This window comes from Poromitra crassiceps (assembly GCF_964638095.1).
Source record: "Poromitra crassiceps genome assembly, chromosome: 8".
In the NCBI taxonomy this organism is placed as follows: Eukaryota; Metazoa; Chordata; class Actinopteri; order Beryciformes; family Melamphaidae; genus Poromitra; species Poromitra crassiceps.
Genome location: NC_139629.1, coordinates 18,027,853 through 18,045,971, shown reverse-complemented (window position 1 = coordinate 18,045,971; position 18,119 = coordinate 18,027,853). Strand labels below are relative to the sequence as shown.

Sequence of the window (18,119 nt, the reverse complement as noted above, 5' to 3'; positions counted from 1 at the left end):
GAATGGAACTTATAGCATAATTATGCAAATAGGCCTATAGCTTATTGATTAGAAAATATTGATTAGGAAATGGCATGGAACTTATATTTTTCTCCAACAATCCACCCAATTGTTATGTTCATCAATAACAATAATAATTACAAAATTTAAGTTCACTATTCAATATAATGCTTGTATCTGTACTTAATTGTGGGCCAGGGCTGGGCAGGTTTTTTTTTGAAAACATAGGAAACATTAAACACTTGAAAGAACACAGAATTTTTGATCAATATGCAGTCCAGCGCAGTCTCAGCTCATATCACCGCATCTCCATTATCTATTGGAAAGAGAAAACAGATTTTAGTAATATAATGACAAAATTACATCACCACTGCTGCTATAATATATAGGAGTGGGCCTACTAATCTTAACTCTATATGGTTCAATGCAAATAGTCTAATATATAATGCATTGAACTTAATATTCAGTGTGTTCCAAATCACACTTAAATCTTTTCACTTTTGTAAAAGAAGCTTCTTATATACATTACATGTATGTATATATATATTTTCCAGTTTCACTTTATTCAACGCTTGAGTCCTTCGGACCTTCCTCTAAAAGGAATCATGTCTTTAAGTAAAATATTTTCAAAGTATTCACAACAGGAACAATTTTTTCTCATCATTCATGTGATGACTCTAGTTCATTCATTTATTTGTTTGTTCCTGGTGCTTTTGTTGTAATTGTTGTTATTAAAAACTATTTAATAGCCCATCTCCATGCAGTGGTTTAATTTCTTTTTGGGAACTATTTTATTAGAATAAAATTCTATTTCTAGTTTACTTTAATATTGGTTTGTTTGGAATAATGAACTGAAACTTTCTAAAATGCAAAACATTCATAACATTGATTAATCATATTCATTAAAACATAATCACAGTATCATATAACTGATTATTCTTAAAATGATACTTTAAAACACTTCATTTTATATTGAAAATAGAAATAATTTTCTTTACTCTAGTGAGCACAGTTAAACGTACTCTCTCCAGTAGTTTACTAAACTAGGGAGCACAGTACTCAAAGTACAGATTTGTGCTGGTGTTGAAGGTTTTCTGTGACGTACAACCCGTAACTATAAACATTAGATTTCACAATGTGCCTGTATTTTAGACAAAATAACTTCATTACAAGTTATTAGTACAACAAGTACGTACATACGGCAGATAATGTTTTGAGATACTCTGTGAGTACATATTCAATTGTTTATTTTATAATTTGTTTGCAATGGACCTCATAAACAAGATGGCTCCTTGAGTCTGCCTTCACAGCTTACAGAGTGGCAATGAATTGACCTTGTGGACTTGTGGCAATGTGCAATGGGGCGGAGGGTGACCCCAGAAAGTGCTGTTGGTGAGGGCTTTACATGGGGGGGGCGGGCTAGACCCCAGGCAGTTCACTTGAGTGATTTTGGGGATGGCAAGACCCCACTAGATAAAACAGTGAGGGCCAACATTGTTCACATGCTCCAAACGCAAACTCAGGACTGTCTGTCCTCCGAGGTCATTGTCTTATCTATAGATACTTTTGAAAACATCTCACCCGTACTTACGGTAAGTGTAAATTTTGCTTATGTGTTGAAAACATACCAAAAGTTAAATGTTGGTATGCCCACTTAATTTGATTTCTCATCCACCCAATTGGTGGTTGATAAATGTGCATTTTTCTGTTTAAGAAAATACTTCAGATTCAGATTATCGTACACAGGAAGTCTTCATCCTACACAACACATTCTATTAGGATTTATTTTCAAAATAATAATCAACAGTCTATTTATTACTATTCAAATTTGCTTACTGCACTTTAAATAATGCAGAGCTTACTTCACTCTATTGATTCATAACAAACAAAACATTCAATCACTTTGCTCTCTCAGGGTGTGTTAACACAATCAGCCTGGAGGTGTCGCCATAGACTAGCTTGGCGTCGTATTCCAAATTGTTTTCGCTAGGCTAATGTTTTGGCTAAGTTGTTCTGAGGGAAGATAAACAAATTCTTTCAGCCTGTTATATTCCAAAACATTTTTTTTCTCTACCCATGTTGATCTGATCACAGCATCTGTGTGCTCAAAGTTTTGGGGATTGAACCTGGGGCTTATTACAACATTGAATTGCATAATGACCACTTTCCCTGCAGTTGTAGCATTTCCGGTTGCCTTTATAACGGGGGCGTTTTCGAGGCACATGCAGAGTGAAATTAGGGTGTATGCGTACTGGCATGTGGTCAGCTGATCCAGAATGCTGAACCATCTGATCTGGCAAATGATTTGAGTCTGTTTGTATGTTCACAGGTATCTGCTTGGCCATATTTAAAACACTTTGTTCGGTACCTGTGTCAAATTTTACGGGCTCATCTCCATACTGTCTGATAACCATCTCAAGCTGTCTAATTGTCTCTCTGGCTCCTTCACACTCCGGCCTTCTACAAAGCCCTTCAGCGTCCATTATGATAGCTTTTTCAGAGAGCAGAACCAGATGGCTTCCTTACAGTATGAAAAGACAACTGAGCAGGCCTAGGCTTATCTACAGTAGGCTATTTGTTTCAGTTTACACACGACTCGGTGAGCCGTTGTTTTGATCAATTCTGTTACGTCTCTCTCTTTCTCTCTCTCTTTGGCAGAAGGCAAATCACTGATTAGGTAAACTGACCTCTCAGGAAAAACTCTGGAGGCAAACACACATCTCAGGTCAACTCAAAACTCTGGAGGTAAAACACACATCTCAGGTGAACTCAAAACTCTGGAGGTAAACACACATCTCAGGTCAACTCAAAACTCTGGAGGTAAAACACACATCTCAGGTGAACTCAAAACTCTGGAGGTAAACTGACCTCTCAGGTCAAGGCAAAACTCTGGAAGTAAACTGACCTAAAGTAATAGACCTGTATTTTAGAGAGAGAGAGAACTAAGAGAGAGAACTACGTATTTTGTTTATCACTTACTTGTGATCTCTGATAGTGTCCGTGTGTGTAAAGTAATTTTCAACACTTTACCTTTTAGTCGATGTGGGGTCTCTGGTGACAGAGGGACGGTTGTTCTCCTGTTGACCAGTTCCGTCCGTGTGTGGGGTATCTGGAATTTACAAACTTGGTGACAGATCAATTTGTTCAATCGACAATTGATTCTGTATTTTGGGATTGGCTAAAATACACTTTTTGCAAACCTCCTGTTCAACTCCTTTAATAGGCTTCTTAAGAAATTGTTTTGTTTTACAATGAAATAGCTGCTTCTTTTTGTTTGTTTGTTTGTTACATGCTTGTTACACATTGTAGGTATTTCAAAAACATCTCAACCATATTGGTTAGACAACTATGATTGCTTCATGGGGCTACACACACCCCTCGAGTGAGTGGTATGTTATGGGGAGATCTTTTGGTTTTATTTAGTATGTCGTGTGGTTCTTAAAGACCGTATCAAGCATATGCCTAGAATCACCGCAGTTTCCCACTGGACTATAATAGTCGCTGCTAGGCAGCCTTCTGGCTCTTTAGGGCAATATGTGATAACGCTTCTCAGGCTCTCTTGCTCTGCAGCTACCACTGAACCATCCAGGTCACTGCCAAATACAGCCTGTCAAGAGAGTTTTTAATGGTCCTGAGGTATATTTACAGTTATTTACATTGAGGTGTCCCCCCTTGTCTCAAGAAACCCACAAGATACTAACTTAGGTTATTATATAAACCATACATATTTACAGTTATATACAATGTCATTTTGACACACCCACAATATGCAAACATTTCAGATTCTTTTAGATATCAGACGACAGCTTCAGTAATGAATTATGAAATTAATTCAGACTTACCCGCTCTCGTAGATATCCTGTTCGTGACACGCCAATTGATAGAGAATAAAATCTATTCTTTCCGCTAAAATGTATATGTAAATGTATATCACAGCTTATCTAATACCAAATTAATTGAGCCTTGAGTCCAGGACTGTTTAACATAAAGTATATTTAATAGCTTACATTCTCTGCAATATGCATATTGACAGAGGGCATGAATCTCAATGTACACATTCTGATATGTCATACAGAGTCAATTATTCAGCCCATGGCCGACAGTGAACATATGCTTTATAGGCAAAGGTAGGCAGAGCAGAGAGGAGGAAAAGGCAGAGAGGAGGTGGATGAACCTTGGAAATGTGTGTGCGTCCACTTGAGTCTGACAGGGAAACTGTTATCAGTTGTTATTGGACACGATGCACTGCCCAAGGTTTCAGCAAAGAGGAGAAGTCCTCTCTATGGGGCTGGGTGAGATGTCAGTGTGAGTCTATGTGTCAAATGGAATGGAACTTATAGCATAATTATGCAAATAGGCCTATAGCTTATTGATTAGAAAATATTGATTAGGAAATGGCATGGAACTTATATTTTTCTCCAACAGACATCATGATACATAAGGGATTGTACTTGCAGGAGGATTGCTTACCTGAGGAGCTACACCATCTATACAAACCAAGCTAAAATAGACTATGTCCACAGAAGCATAATGGCAAAAATAAAGTATTGTAAATTGTAAAGTATTTTATTTGAATTTGTTAATGTGGAAGTGAAGGGATGATTTTTCGTATTTCTGTTTTATATTAAAATTAACTTGTTTTGCAATCTTGATATTAAAATTTGCTATAGAGAATCTAAATCACCACTGACATTCAAATCCTATTTCCCATAAAATATCATCCTACTGCCTGTACTGCATCATCATCATCATCGGTCAACATTCATAAATAAGACAGTAAATGTGCTGAGCTGATGGCAAATTGATGGCAAAAAGCCTGAAGCCAGTGGGAGCCCAGCCTTGAGAGTAATGGGGAAAATCAACACTAGAACTGCCAGCCACCAGTGTGGTCTGGAGAAGCTTAACCAGGCGGTTGTAGAATCCATGATGTACTTTTAGACTTTGTCACTTGGAAGGAAGCAACATTTTGCAAAATGAACATGGCATTTCATTACTCATACTATGCAAATCTAGTGACTGTCACACTTTCCGTGACACTTCTGAACAGTTCCGTGTGTGACGTTTTTTGCTTGATGCGTATGGGTGTATTTTCAGTTTCAGTATTTTCAGTAAATTATTAACCTCATGTTGCCTCTGTTCTTTCTGTTGTATGAACTGCTATGTCTTTGATAGTCTTAGGCGGCGTTCACACCCAAAGCGGTCAGAACGCTATGAAAATCATGTTGAGAGCGATTCCATTGTGCACAAAACACAGCGCACGGAGCGTTTTTTTTGTGCTCTGTTTCCCCCTGTAGTCGCGTGCAGTACAGATCAGAACACAACGACCACAAGGACGGTAGCCAGCTAGTTTTGTCTGTTTGATGTTGTTCACTGTCAACATGAAAGCCAGATTATTGCTAATTCTGGCTGCAGCAGAGGTTGAAAAAGGTAGGAAGAGTGAAAAAGACGAACAGGGCGCTTTTCCTCAATGTTTAAAACGCCCAGAGCGCTCCTCCAAAAACAACAGACGCCACCAGCGCTAAACGCCAGGTGCGTTCATTAAAAGAGGAGCACGTCTAGCGCGTCCTTACATAGAGAATGAATTGCAGAAAGACGCTAGAAGCTCCAAAAACGCTTTTGGTCTGAATGGGCCCTTAGTTATGTTTTTGCCGGTTTCATCTTATTTGTTGTGTGCTGTTATGGAGCTCTGTTTTAATTAATGTCGGGTATGTTTTGTTAATGGGTTTATTTGTTATTGTTTTACATTTTTATAAATCAGCTTGTTTTATTGTTTTGGAAAGTGTAAATGCATCTTGTGTTTGTGCAGATGCAATACTCTTTTTAGGCATAAGCAGCCACACAATGTTAGTGCTCACAATAATCAGATCATTTACTATACTGAGTAATAGTAACACTATAAAATGCGTGCATTTTTGAAAGTTGAGATACTTAAAAATATACAAAAACCCATAACTGGGAAATAAATAGATTGAGAACATTTTAATTCGATTCCATGGTGCCCTAATGAATTAAATCCCTAGTTTGGACTGAATGAAGTTATCGTTGACTGTTACCTCATAGCAGTGACCTACAGAATGACTGTTACCCCATAGCAGTGACCTACAGTTACCTCATAGCAGTGACCTACAGAATGACTGTTACCCCATAGCAGTGACCTACAGTTACCTCATAGCAGTGACCTACAGAATGGGAAGAGGCACTATCTGTCCTTCTGTGTCCTCTCAGACAACACTGATGGCTGTACGACACCCTCGTCTCATCCTGGTGAGATGTCATCAAAAGCACAAGCTAATCCAATCTGGTTAAGATACCAGCCATTTACTTTAATATCCCAATGTCTGTTCAGTCTGTTTGTTACCTGGGTAGAGTGGATGTATGGGGGTAAAATGGTGTCAGATCAGCTGTAAATGGACAGATTATGATTCACAAATAGATAGTACAATCTGTAAACCCATAACACGATCCACAAATGTGAAACCCAACTCACAAATATATTTAAAATCCACAAACACACACACCATGACCCACAAATGTGAAACACAACTCACAAATATATTTAAAATTCACAAACACACACATCATGATCCACAAATAGAATTCAGTGACTTGTATTTCAAAACCAGAATTTCTGTTTGTAGATTGTTTCGCATTTGTTTTCAGAGTTTTGACACTATTGTACCGCTGTTTTATGCTGTAATTTTCTACAAATGCACTCTTCACAATTTGCAAACAAACACAGTCTAACTTGTATTTTCAAACCACTGTTTCCAGACACACATACAAATCATGTGCAATCCACAGTGTTCAAGTCTCAAATCTGTTTGCACATCAGTGTGTGTGTGTGTGGATCGCTATGCTAGGTCTTCAAGTGTTGAATTAGTGTTTGCACATCACAGCCTGTGTGTGGAATGCATTGCATTTGTCTACAAATCGTTTTGACACTCTTGTTGCGCAGATAAAATCCACAAATGTAATCAGCCAATGAGGGGGATCGCTTGCAATAGGATGTCCCGCCTCCTCCATAACCCCTCCAAAATAAAAGCACCGGGCTTGTGCCTGTCTGTCTGGCCGGCCGGCCGCTCCCTCATGCAGGAGATGAAGTGGAGAGAAACATGGAGAGAGGCCTGGCCCAATTAGTGGCAGCGGCAGCTGCCTCGGCAGTTTACCGACCTGCCGCGGCAGGTCAGTTGCTGCCACTGACCTGTAGGGGCGCTGTTTCCCGACCTGCCGCGGCAGGTTTGTAGTTACAACATCAGATGCTTATAACTCCTAGGAAAATGCCTTAAACTGCATGAAACTTTGTGCGTGAAGACATCTCCCGACATATATACTTCGGTTTAAAATTGGTGCAATTTGCAGCCAAATTTTTTTTTTTTTTTTTAGGTTTTTTGGGCATATCTCGGGAACGGAAGCAGCTACAGACACGGGACTGATGCGGTTGGAAAGCTCGTCGGATTTTACATCTAGTAGAAGGTGCGTTGAAGTTACGAAATCAACGATGAGCAATGTACCCTTTTTTACATTAAATAGTTACAACATCAGATGCTCATAACTCCTAGGAAAATGCCTTAAACTGCATGAAACTTTGTGCGTGAAGACATCTCCCGACATTTATACTTCGGTTTAAAATTGGGAGAGGGGGTTGTAGCCATTTCAGTGGTCTGTACAGACCATTGGTCTGTACCACTAGGGGGCGCTAAAGCAAATGGTCCGGACCAGTTGGTGTGGTCCGTCACTGTACCACGGACCACTGGTGTGTGGTCGGTCAGGTGGTCAGTGTGGTCTGTCACGTGGTCCGTCAGTGTTCCTTCTCATTTTAATGCATGGTCAGTCAGCGTACAGACGCACTGACCATGGTCCGGACCACTTAGTGTGTGGTCGGTCATGTGGTCTGTCACATACGTGGTCCATCAGTGTTCCTCCTCGTCTTATGATCAGTGCTTGTGTTGCCCTCGGCTGCACCATGGGAAAATGATGCACATAAAGGAGACATGGGAAAATTCCAGTGAAGAGAATAAAAGAATTAACAGGAATAAGTCTGTGTGATTACATGGATGCAAGAATTCCCCTGTGCCACAACAAAGCCAACAAAATACCATGTAAGTTAATCTAGGGCACCCTGAACGAACGACAGGAGGAAAGAGCTAGAACTTAGACACATTCATTTTTAGATATGCATGGGAGATAAATAAATTTGAATAGAGTTTTTTAAATTGATTTAACACATTTCCTCAGTCAGCTCAGCCATGAAGACAAACTCATTCTGCCAGGCCGCTCAGCTCAGTTGGAAAATAATGCCATGACAGCTTTGTAGAAACCTCGCATCGCAGTCAGCATACAGACGCACTGACCATGGTCACGACCACTTCACTGTGTGGTCGGTCATGTGGTCTGTCACATAACGTGGTCCGTCAGTGTTCCTCCTCGTCTTATGATCAGTGTACAGACGCACCGACCATGGTCCGGACCCCGTGTGTGGTCGGTCAGGTGATCAGGACCCACCGCAGCTCAGAACAGCCCCCATCCCCCTGAACACTAAATCACAACTAGACAATACTGGCCTACACCTAGTTTTAACATAATACCCAATCATTTATATTTATTGCTGTCATCAATAATTACTGCGATCATGCCTTTTCATCGCTGGAGCCTTGCTTGTCGAATCAGCTCCCAGGAACAATTAGGGCCTCGCACCCTCACAGGTGAGGGAGGGTATGCCACACCAAATGGTTCATTAAAGTGTTCCAAAGTATAGGATGTTGTAGACAGACTGTTCTTCACAAGATACAACACACCTCTAAACAGTCGGTGTCAAGTAGCTCTGAGATGCTAACTCCTCTTGCACACCTAGAAAGTGATGTGTTTTGTTCCCAGCTGTTTCACAGCAGTTTCTTTGGAGAAGAAGAATTGCGTAGCCTAGAACTGAGTAACCTAGTTGGCATGAGCAGCGATAGCCACCATGGAAGAACAGACAAAGGAAATATTAACAAAAGAAAATGAAACGTCATCGACAGAAAAAAAACATGGAAAAGATGCAGAGCAAAATCATCACAGCAATGGCTGAGCACCAAAGGTGCAACCAAATTGAGTAAGGAATCGGATCTTGCAGACATCTATTGAAATGCTGTGTAGCAAATAAAAGACAATAATAAAGAACAATATTGTGCTTGTTATTGAGCGGAAGATGAAATGATGCCCTTAGCAATAACTTATTGGCAAGAGGAAATTATTGCTCCCTAGTGGCTCTATATTTCACCAGAGGAAACCGAGTGTAGGAGAAAACAAGCACAGATCCCATAAGTTACAGGCCCACGCTCTGTGTGCTTCACCCAGAGGGCATTCTGACGATGTGCATCACCTCACTGACTGACTGACTCACATGAATTTGGCTCGTGTTGCCCTCGGTCCGGACCATGGTCAGAGCACCTGTACGCTGACTGATGTATTGTGACGTGAAGGAACTCTGACGGACCACGTGACAGACCACACTGACCAGCTAACCGACCACACACTAAGTGGTCCGGACCATGGTCAGAGCGTCTGTGCTGACTGACCATGCATTAAAATGAGAAGGAACACTGACGGACCACGTGACAGACCACACTGACCACCTGACCGACCACACACCAGTGGTCCGTGGTACAGTGACGGACCACACCAACTGGTCCGGACCATTCGCTTTAGCGCCCCCCTAGTGGTACAGACCACTGAAATGGCTACAACCCCTGCTGAAAATTGGTGCAATTTGGAGCCCAAATTTTTTTTTTTGGCCATATCTCGGGAACGGAAGGAAAATTGGTGCAATTTGGAGCCAAAGCGCCCCTACAGGTCAGTGGCAGCAACTGACCTGCCGCGGCAGGTCGGTAAACAGCGCCCCTACAAACCTGCCACGTCAGGTCGGGTAACAGCGCCCCTACAGGTCAGTGGCAGCAACTGACCTGCCGCGGCAGGTCGGTAAACAGCGCCCCTACAAACCTGCCACGTCAGGTCGGGTAACAGCGCCCCTACAGGTCAGTGGCAGCAACTGACCTGCCGTGGCAGGTCGGTAAACTGCCGAGGCAGCTGCCGCTGCCACTAATTGAGCCAGGCCTCTCTCCATGTTTCTCTCCACTTCATCTCCTGCATGAGGGAGCGGCCGACCGGCCAGACAGACAGGCACAAGCCCGGTGCTTTTATTTTGGAGGGGTTATGGAGGAGGCGGGACATCCCATTGCAAGCGATCCCCCTCATTGGCTGATTACATTTGTGGATTTTATCTGCGCAACAAGAGTGTCAAAACGATTTGTAGACAAATGCAATGCATTCCACACACAGGCTGTGATGTGCAAACACTAATTCAACACTTGAAGACCTAGCATAGCGATCCACACACACACACACTGATGTGCAAACAGATTTGAGACTTGAACACTGTGGATTGCACATGATTTGTATGTGTGTCTGGAAACAGTGGTTTGAAAATACAAGTTAGACTGTGTTTGTTTGCAAATTGTGAAGAGTGCATTTGTAGAAAATTGCAGCATAAAACAGCGGTACAATAGTGTCAAAACTCTGAAAACAAATGCGAAACAATCTACAAACAGAAATTCTGGTTTTGAAATACAAGTCACTGAATTCTATTTGTGGATCATGATGTGTGTGTTTGTGAATTTTAAATATGTTTGTGAGTTGTGTTTCACATTTGTGGATCATGGTGTGTGTGTTTGTGGATTTTAAATATATTTGTGAGTTGGGTTTCACATTTGTGGATCGTGTTATGTGTTTACAGATTGTACTATCTATTTGTGAATCATAATCTGTCCATTTACAGCTGATCTGACACCATTTTACCCCCATATGGATGTTCAGGTTATAAAGCATCTGAGGATCTTTTGTGTGTGTGTGTGTGTGTGTGTGTGTGTGTGTGTGTGTGTGTGTGTGTGGGGCGCGTGCGCGCGCGTGTGTGTGTGTGTGTGTGTGTGCGTGCACGTGTGTGTGCTCGAACTATGACTGTATAGCAGTGATACTCAACTTGCAGCCCGCGATAGGGTGCAGAGTGGCCCCCCCGACCATTTTCTAATTCACAATGAAAACTAATGCTAAATAAAGTTTGACTGAGCTCCAGCTAAATTGTCAAATACCGCCGTCTGCTCACCGCTCAGGCACTTATGTACCTAACTAATTTAACTATCCTGTGTGCACAAAATTGTCAGACTAAACTCCGGCTGACACCCCAAAAAAACCTACAATCCGCTACTGTACAGAAACAATATGTTTTTTCTGTTAACTGGCGCCTGGCCTCCTATCATTATACAGAAGTGGCCCCCGGACAAAGCAAGTTGAATATCCCTGCTTTATAGTAACCAACCAGCACTACAGTCAGTTGCACTGCACTCTGTAACTTCTCAATTATTTCCCACACTGGAGGGCGCTAGTGCATTTCCATCAGTATTTGGAAATGGAACACCACACTTGAGCTTGTGACTGGCTGCTACACAGACAGTAAATCCTGCGAACTGAATGTAGAGACATTTGCGTTTAATAACTTCTACTTCCACTCTGATCCCTGTAGAAACAAATGTTTTTTCCACCCGCCAGCCTCCAGTGGGAGGTCAGAGGGCCAGGCGTAGCTGCATGCCAGCAGCAGCCCTGGTGCTCAGAGGGCCAGGCGTAGCTGCATGCCAGCAGCAGCCCTGGTGCTGGCAGGGCTGCATTGTCAGGGACACTCCAGCAGGGCGGAGGCGTGTTGATAGGAGGCCTTGAGCACAGATCCTCCAGTTGAAGGGCGATCTCGTCATTACACCACCTGCGGCTCCACGTCTGTCCAGGAATGAATAAGCTGCTGCAGAGAACTCCATTTTTCTCTGTGTTCAGAAGACACATTTTTCCTGCTTTCCCCCCGCAAAGCAAAAGATGACATCCTGAATGTCTCCTTTTGTCCTGACCAACAGTCCACCACAACCCAAAGAAAATCAGTTTTACAGTGCTAGACTAAAGAAACTAGAAAATATTCATCTTTAAGTAAGCTGGAACAAGATAATTTTAGTAGAGTAGTAGTAGAGTATAGCGTATAGAGAGTATTTTCTTTAAAACAAATTAGTCTAAATGATTAATCGATTATAAAAAAGAAAATAGTGATACAGTTTTATTATAATTGTCTGATTAATTTCCTGCCGATCGACTAATCAATTAATCGGCTAATTGTTGCAGCTCTGGTGCTCTGTCCTCTGTCCTGTGTCCTCTCGGCGTGGTGGGAAGGCTCGCGGGACACTTCCACGTCTTTATTTGTTGATTCTCTTCAGACTCTGCAAACATGAGCTTCAGGCTCTTGATTGAAATGAATGATTTCCAAGGCCAGGCCAGGGTCAATGGAGCACAAACACAATGCCGTCTTCTCAAACTAGTTTCACAATTTGTCTTTTCTACATTCTTTTTAAATGTTTTGTATCGGCTACACATGTGTTTTGTCATTGATAGTGTATTTTTTCATGTGTCTGTCTGTGTCCCTTCTTGTCCATCAGTGCTTGCTAGCACAATGGATGTTACTGCGATGCCTCTTCTTATCACTCTGTTTGTCACTGCGACTGCATACTTGGCACCATGAGGAAATCCGATGCCGCTGACCACTGAGAGCATCTTGCGTGGACACGGGCTGAATGGCTGATGTGCTCCTCGTCACGCTAACTTCTGGAGTAGACCGCGCTGTATTGAAACCTCAGGGGTACGTCTACAGCCGTATCCAGCCTTTACAATTGACTCAGAAAAGACGGTGAATCATTTGACCTTGGGAAACTAGGACTGAAATACAAACACTTCATCTTTCAACCCGTTAAATTGAAGGTGCAGTTTTTTCTTCGGTATCCTCACTGTGAATGTTGCGGCTCTTATGGAATGTGTATTTTATTTTCTAATGTAATGATGATGGTTGGTTGTGTTGCTGGCCTGCTGAAGAGTATCACTCCCTGGCCAGTGAATGAGTGGAAGGCTGCCAGCATGCAGACTGTTGCTGCTCCGACACGTACACATCCTGACCACACACACTCAGATTTGCTGTACATTCAAGATGGCCACCACTCAACGATTGTCGCGGCACAACCTTATCAGTGGGGTATGGCATCACTCTGCGATTGTGGGGCATGTCATCATCGGTGGGGGTATGACATAATCATCAGTCAGTGGCGAATGCATGCTCAGTTGATGGATTGTTCATCATCATCAGTGTGTATGACATCATCACTCGGTGGCGTTTGCACGCTCAGTTGATGGATTGTGTTTGTGTGGACTGTGCTTGTGGGTCGCCGCCGCAGAATTGCCACCCTATTATATTAGTAAGATACGATCAGATTCACGACGACGCCTCTTTAGAGCGCTGCTGCTGAGAGTTCCAAAGTCTATCGTTTCCAAATGGCATCAAAAACAACTCTGGGTACTTTGCAATCATTTTAATAATCAATCTTTTTTTTACCCTAACCCTCCATTCGCCATTTCATATTAACGAGCATATTCGAGAAGCCGGCGTTCTCTTGTAAACAAGAGGCAAGATAACTAAAGGCGGGGTAAATGTTATTAGACAGAAATTAAAACTGCATTTGTCATTTGAAAATACCCTCGACAGTTCTTGGTATTATTGTTGAGTAGATATATTAAATGTTTTGGATGCTCAGGGGGCATAAAAAAATACAGACAATAGGAATGTGTTTTACCCTCAAAGTGTCCTCTACTCCTCGACTCTGCACCTTCATTGCTGCTTTGTTTCTGTCAGCCATGCCTTGCCCCCCCTTGCCTCCCAGGACTCCTGCTATTGCTTTGCACCCCCCCCCCCCCCCTCCTCCCTCCTGTATGCTCCTCCGTCATGCCCCTGGCTGTGTAAGGGTCTTTCTGTAGCGGGGCACATCTCTCTTGACTGTGATGCTCTTTGGCAGAAAATCAATACTGGACTTGTGGCGTGATATGGAGATAAGACCGTCATAATCCTGATGTTGTGGCTTTGTGGACTCTCCTGCCTCATTATTGGAGTCAGTGATGTCCTTTGCTGATATGACTGTTTGGTGCAGTATGTCGCTGCAAAGCATGTGGCCCAGTGAACACTCACTGAACATGTCACCGTGCGTTGATAGAACCTCCATCATCTCACTTCGGACGTATCTTGTTTTAAAGGGAATTATTCAAAAAATCGTAGCAGGTTAAACTTTCGATATATAATTTTTTATTATTTTATTTATTAAATTAATTTGAATTGATAATTGATTTTTCGCATTTTGCTACAGTTGTATTGTTATTTTGTTAGTTAGGAGCCAAAACCAGCACTATCAGTTGTCCTTTTGTTTTCTGTCAAAATTAAATCAACAAGTGTAACACCGAAATCCGGTTGGAATAATTTCAGTGTTGCACTTGGTCAAACTGAGATGGTTTAATAACATACTGTAATGTGATTCACAAAAACAATCAGCAGACTTGTTTTTTTTAATACATCGTCAGACAGAGCTGCTTTGTCGGCGTTTGTGTGATTTTGAGACCTGTTTACACTCAGAGACCATGTCAAAAATATGATCGACTTGGAGTCACCGTGACTCACCTCATTGGCTTATGGACTCCTGTTTTGAAGCACACTGTAGAGATGGGAGTATGGCCGTCGCCATCTTGGAGTTCTTGTGCAGCTCGCGTGAAATGGCTCCAGAGCCACAGCTATCACACACGCCCAAAACCTCCTCTTTTCTATCATCTATTTGACTCTAAATGGGTGAGTGCAGAGTTCTATAAAAACTCACAGTACAGTTGTCGATGAAAGGTGAAACTAGCTATAAAACCGTGTTTTGAACCAGGCTGTAAACATGTTTCATTCTGTTGTAAAGCCAGGTATGTTGACATACGGGTCTATGGGGATTTACTCGCTTTTAGAGCCAGCCTCAAGTGGCCATTTGATGAACTACAGATGTTATCACTTCTGCATAGACTTGCTGCCCTGTTTTGCCATATAATGGCAGTGAACGGTTGGAAAAAGCCTTGGAAGTTTGTGGATTTCAGAGAAAAATGGTGTTTGGCCTTTTATGTTTCTTTGATTTGGTCTATCTTAATAGGGACAGTGCACATTTATCAATCTCAATCAGTTCTCATTTTGACGAGAAGACCATGAATAAGAAATAGGCAATAGGGCCACTATGACATCTAGTGTTGATCAATGTCATGTCTTTGTCTTATGCCCCAAACATACCAATTTTGTATCTTTGAAACAAACAAGACCTTGAAAGTCATTGAAAAGCCTTTGAAGTTGATGTGCTGGTGAGTAGGGTAACAGAGCTTCCCAGCTTCCCAAGCCTTCAAATGTATCCAAAACTATTGCTGTTTTATTGATGATTAGTGCCAGCGAGCTTTGTTAGCTCATTAACATAATGTTAATGATTACGTCATGTTACGAAAGGCAAAAGCAAAGGAGCAAAACAATCAAGGAGCAAAGCAATCAAGATGAACGTGAGTTTCCTGTTAGCTGGTGATGTCATTTAAGCCCCTCCCCCCTGATTGGCTCTAATTGATTATCTATTTCTATTGATTCCAGAGCCACATTCAGATCAGTGATGGCATGTTGGACTCAGGGGAGAGTTTCATATTGACTGGTGATGTCATTAATTACCCTGTCTCTTTCCTGATTGGCTGATTTGTTTGTGCTTTGTCTATGTGTAATCATCCCACAGTTGCATTAATATATAACTAACTATGGTGATCCTAGTATATGCAGTACGTCACTGATAAATGTATCCTACAATTGTGTTTTTTTTAGATTGTAAAGATTTGTTTTTTTTCATTTAGTTTATATAACTAAATTAAATAAATAATGTAAACTAATGGAAGATTGTAAACTAATGTTCTTTTTGCACACAATTAAAATCACACACGCACGCGCACACACACACACACACACACACACACACACACACACACACACACACACACGCATCATGTCAGACCCTCTGTCATCTGCTCTGTTGGAAATGACATTTTTCACTGTTGGGAGATTCTGCTCTGATAGCCTTGTGCACAATGTGACTTTGTGTGTGTTGGCGGTGGGGAGAAATTAAATGAGAAGAAAGGCTATAGGTGACGCCGGTTGGATTTCCCAGGTGGTCTCAAGCTGACATCCATCTCATCTCATGAATGCATAAATTCACATACAATTTGGTCATTATATTTGTGCATATCATGTTTTCTTTAAGATTGGAAAACAGGGCCGGTATTGAGAGGTGATAGATTACAGCCATTAGTTCCTCTTGGTATCTTTACACAGGTTTTTAAGGTTAGAGTCCAGTGGTTCCCAACCTTAGGGTCGTGACCCTAAGTGGGGGTCGCCTGGAATTCAAATAGGGAGCCTGAAATTTATTTTTTCTTTAAACATATATTAATACACCACACTACAATTTAATACTATCGAACATGATTAGGGTCACTTGTGATTTTTTATTTATTTATTTTAGTGAATTTAAAGTGATACGCTCTAGATTTAAGTTTTGTTCTCTTCGGTGACACCTATGGCGATGAGTGTTAACTTGCAGGTGAGGTCCAAACAGTGTTGCAGACATTACTAATTGTCACATAATGGGCCCCCTAAAAACCCATCCTCAGAGCAGCTGGGAGCGCTAAGTCATCAGGCATAAAAAAAAACGCAACCCAATGAAGAGTGGTCGCTGTCACAGCCTTTGCCCTTTGCCCATGAAGTCATTTGCTGACATTTGAATGCTTATATGAGCTGGAGGCAGGCCAATAGACTATTGTATGAATTGTTCTCAGAATGCTGCATGGAGGAGATTTAGCGCCTGCAGTATTTACTTTCAATTGACACCGCGGGGTGAATAAGACAAATGACCATTCCCTTGTGTTCTTGCAGCTTCTCATCCTCAGTCCGAAGTGGATTTATTTCTTTATTTCTTCCTTTTAAGCAGCGGAAGACGGCGCAGTGAATCGGGGACTAGTCAGTTGGACTGTATAGCGTCATGTTTTAATTCCCGCAGGTCATTTGGAGCGCATTGTTCAAAGCCACGGGGGGTTTCAAACCTCCTCTGAGGTTTGAAAGGTTGAAAGGTTGAAGGTACGCGACCCTGTGTCTCGCGCGGCTCCAACAATAAGCAAAGTTGATGCAGCGGTCACCTGTCTGACATTCCCTCCCCCTCCTGGTCCTCCTCCAGCAGCCGGAGTGGCTAGCTGTCTTTCCAGTCCCACACGCTCGCTACCAGCAGTCATTTGAGCTCCGGCCCGGAGAGCAGGAGAATGGACGGGGTCCACTTAATATTCACAGAGCGGTACCACAGTGAATGAAATGAGAGAGAGAGAGAGAGAGAGAGAGAAGAGAGAGAGAGAGAGAGAGAGAGAGGAGAGAGAGAGAGAGAGAGAGAGAGAGAGAGAGAGAGAGAGAGAGAGAGAGAGAGAGAGAGAGAGAGAGAGAGAGAGAGAGATGAGAGAGAGGAGAGAGAGAGAGAGAAAACAGACTGTGAATTGCAGGATGGAATTGGCATCATTGCATTGGAAACTTATTTTCGAAATGCTAATACTGTAATTCATTAGGGGAGCAGAGTGTGTGTGTGTGGTGTGGGGGGGGGGCATTGGGTTTGTGACTGTGAATCAGTGATCTGTGCTCGCTTGCCGACCGCCTCCAAACTCCGATGTGTGCGGTCCCTGGAAGGAGCGGTAATAGATAGAGGCAACGCGTGAAATTGAAATTGATACCGGGTAAATGATGCTAGTTGTACACAGATAGCAGGCTGTGCGGGGGAGTGCGGTGGTCTGGTCCAGTCGATTGTGCGCGTGATAATGGTAATCATGTTGTTCGGAGCGAGGGAGGCCTTCACACGTGCAAATCAGCCCGCAACAGTTGTCTCACATTTTCACACTGGGTAGAAGACGGGCTTGGGCAGAACCACTTTTTAACACTTTATTAATTCTTCTTCTTCTTCTTCTACTCTCTCTCTCTCACACTCTCCTCTCTCTCTCTGCCTTCTGTGTCACGTGTAGTCTCTCTGCCGCTCTGGCTCCTTTGCCAGCCCACCCTTCCAGGTGTGCTCGACTAAGAGTGATCGAGTGATTCATTGACTGCAACGAGCCTGCTAAGTCCGTTAGCCCCGCGCTGTCTGCCGCAGACAGGATGTCGGATTCAT

General features: G+C 42.4%; 1 protein-coding gene across 1 annotated transcript in view; it reads left to right on the top strand.

The window, feature by feature from the left end:
• mast4 (microtubule associated serine/threonine kinase family member 4) overlaps positions 1-18,119 on the top strand; it is a gene marked incomplete at its 5' end in the record, with an annotated part of 136,998 nt that overhangs the window by 15,546 nt on the left and 103,333 nt on the right. The gene's annotated exons all lie outside the window — the stretch shown is intronic.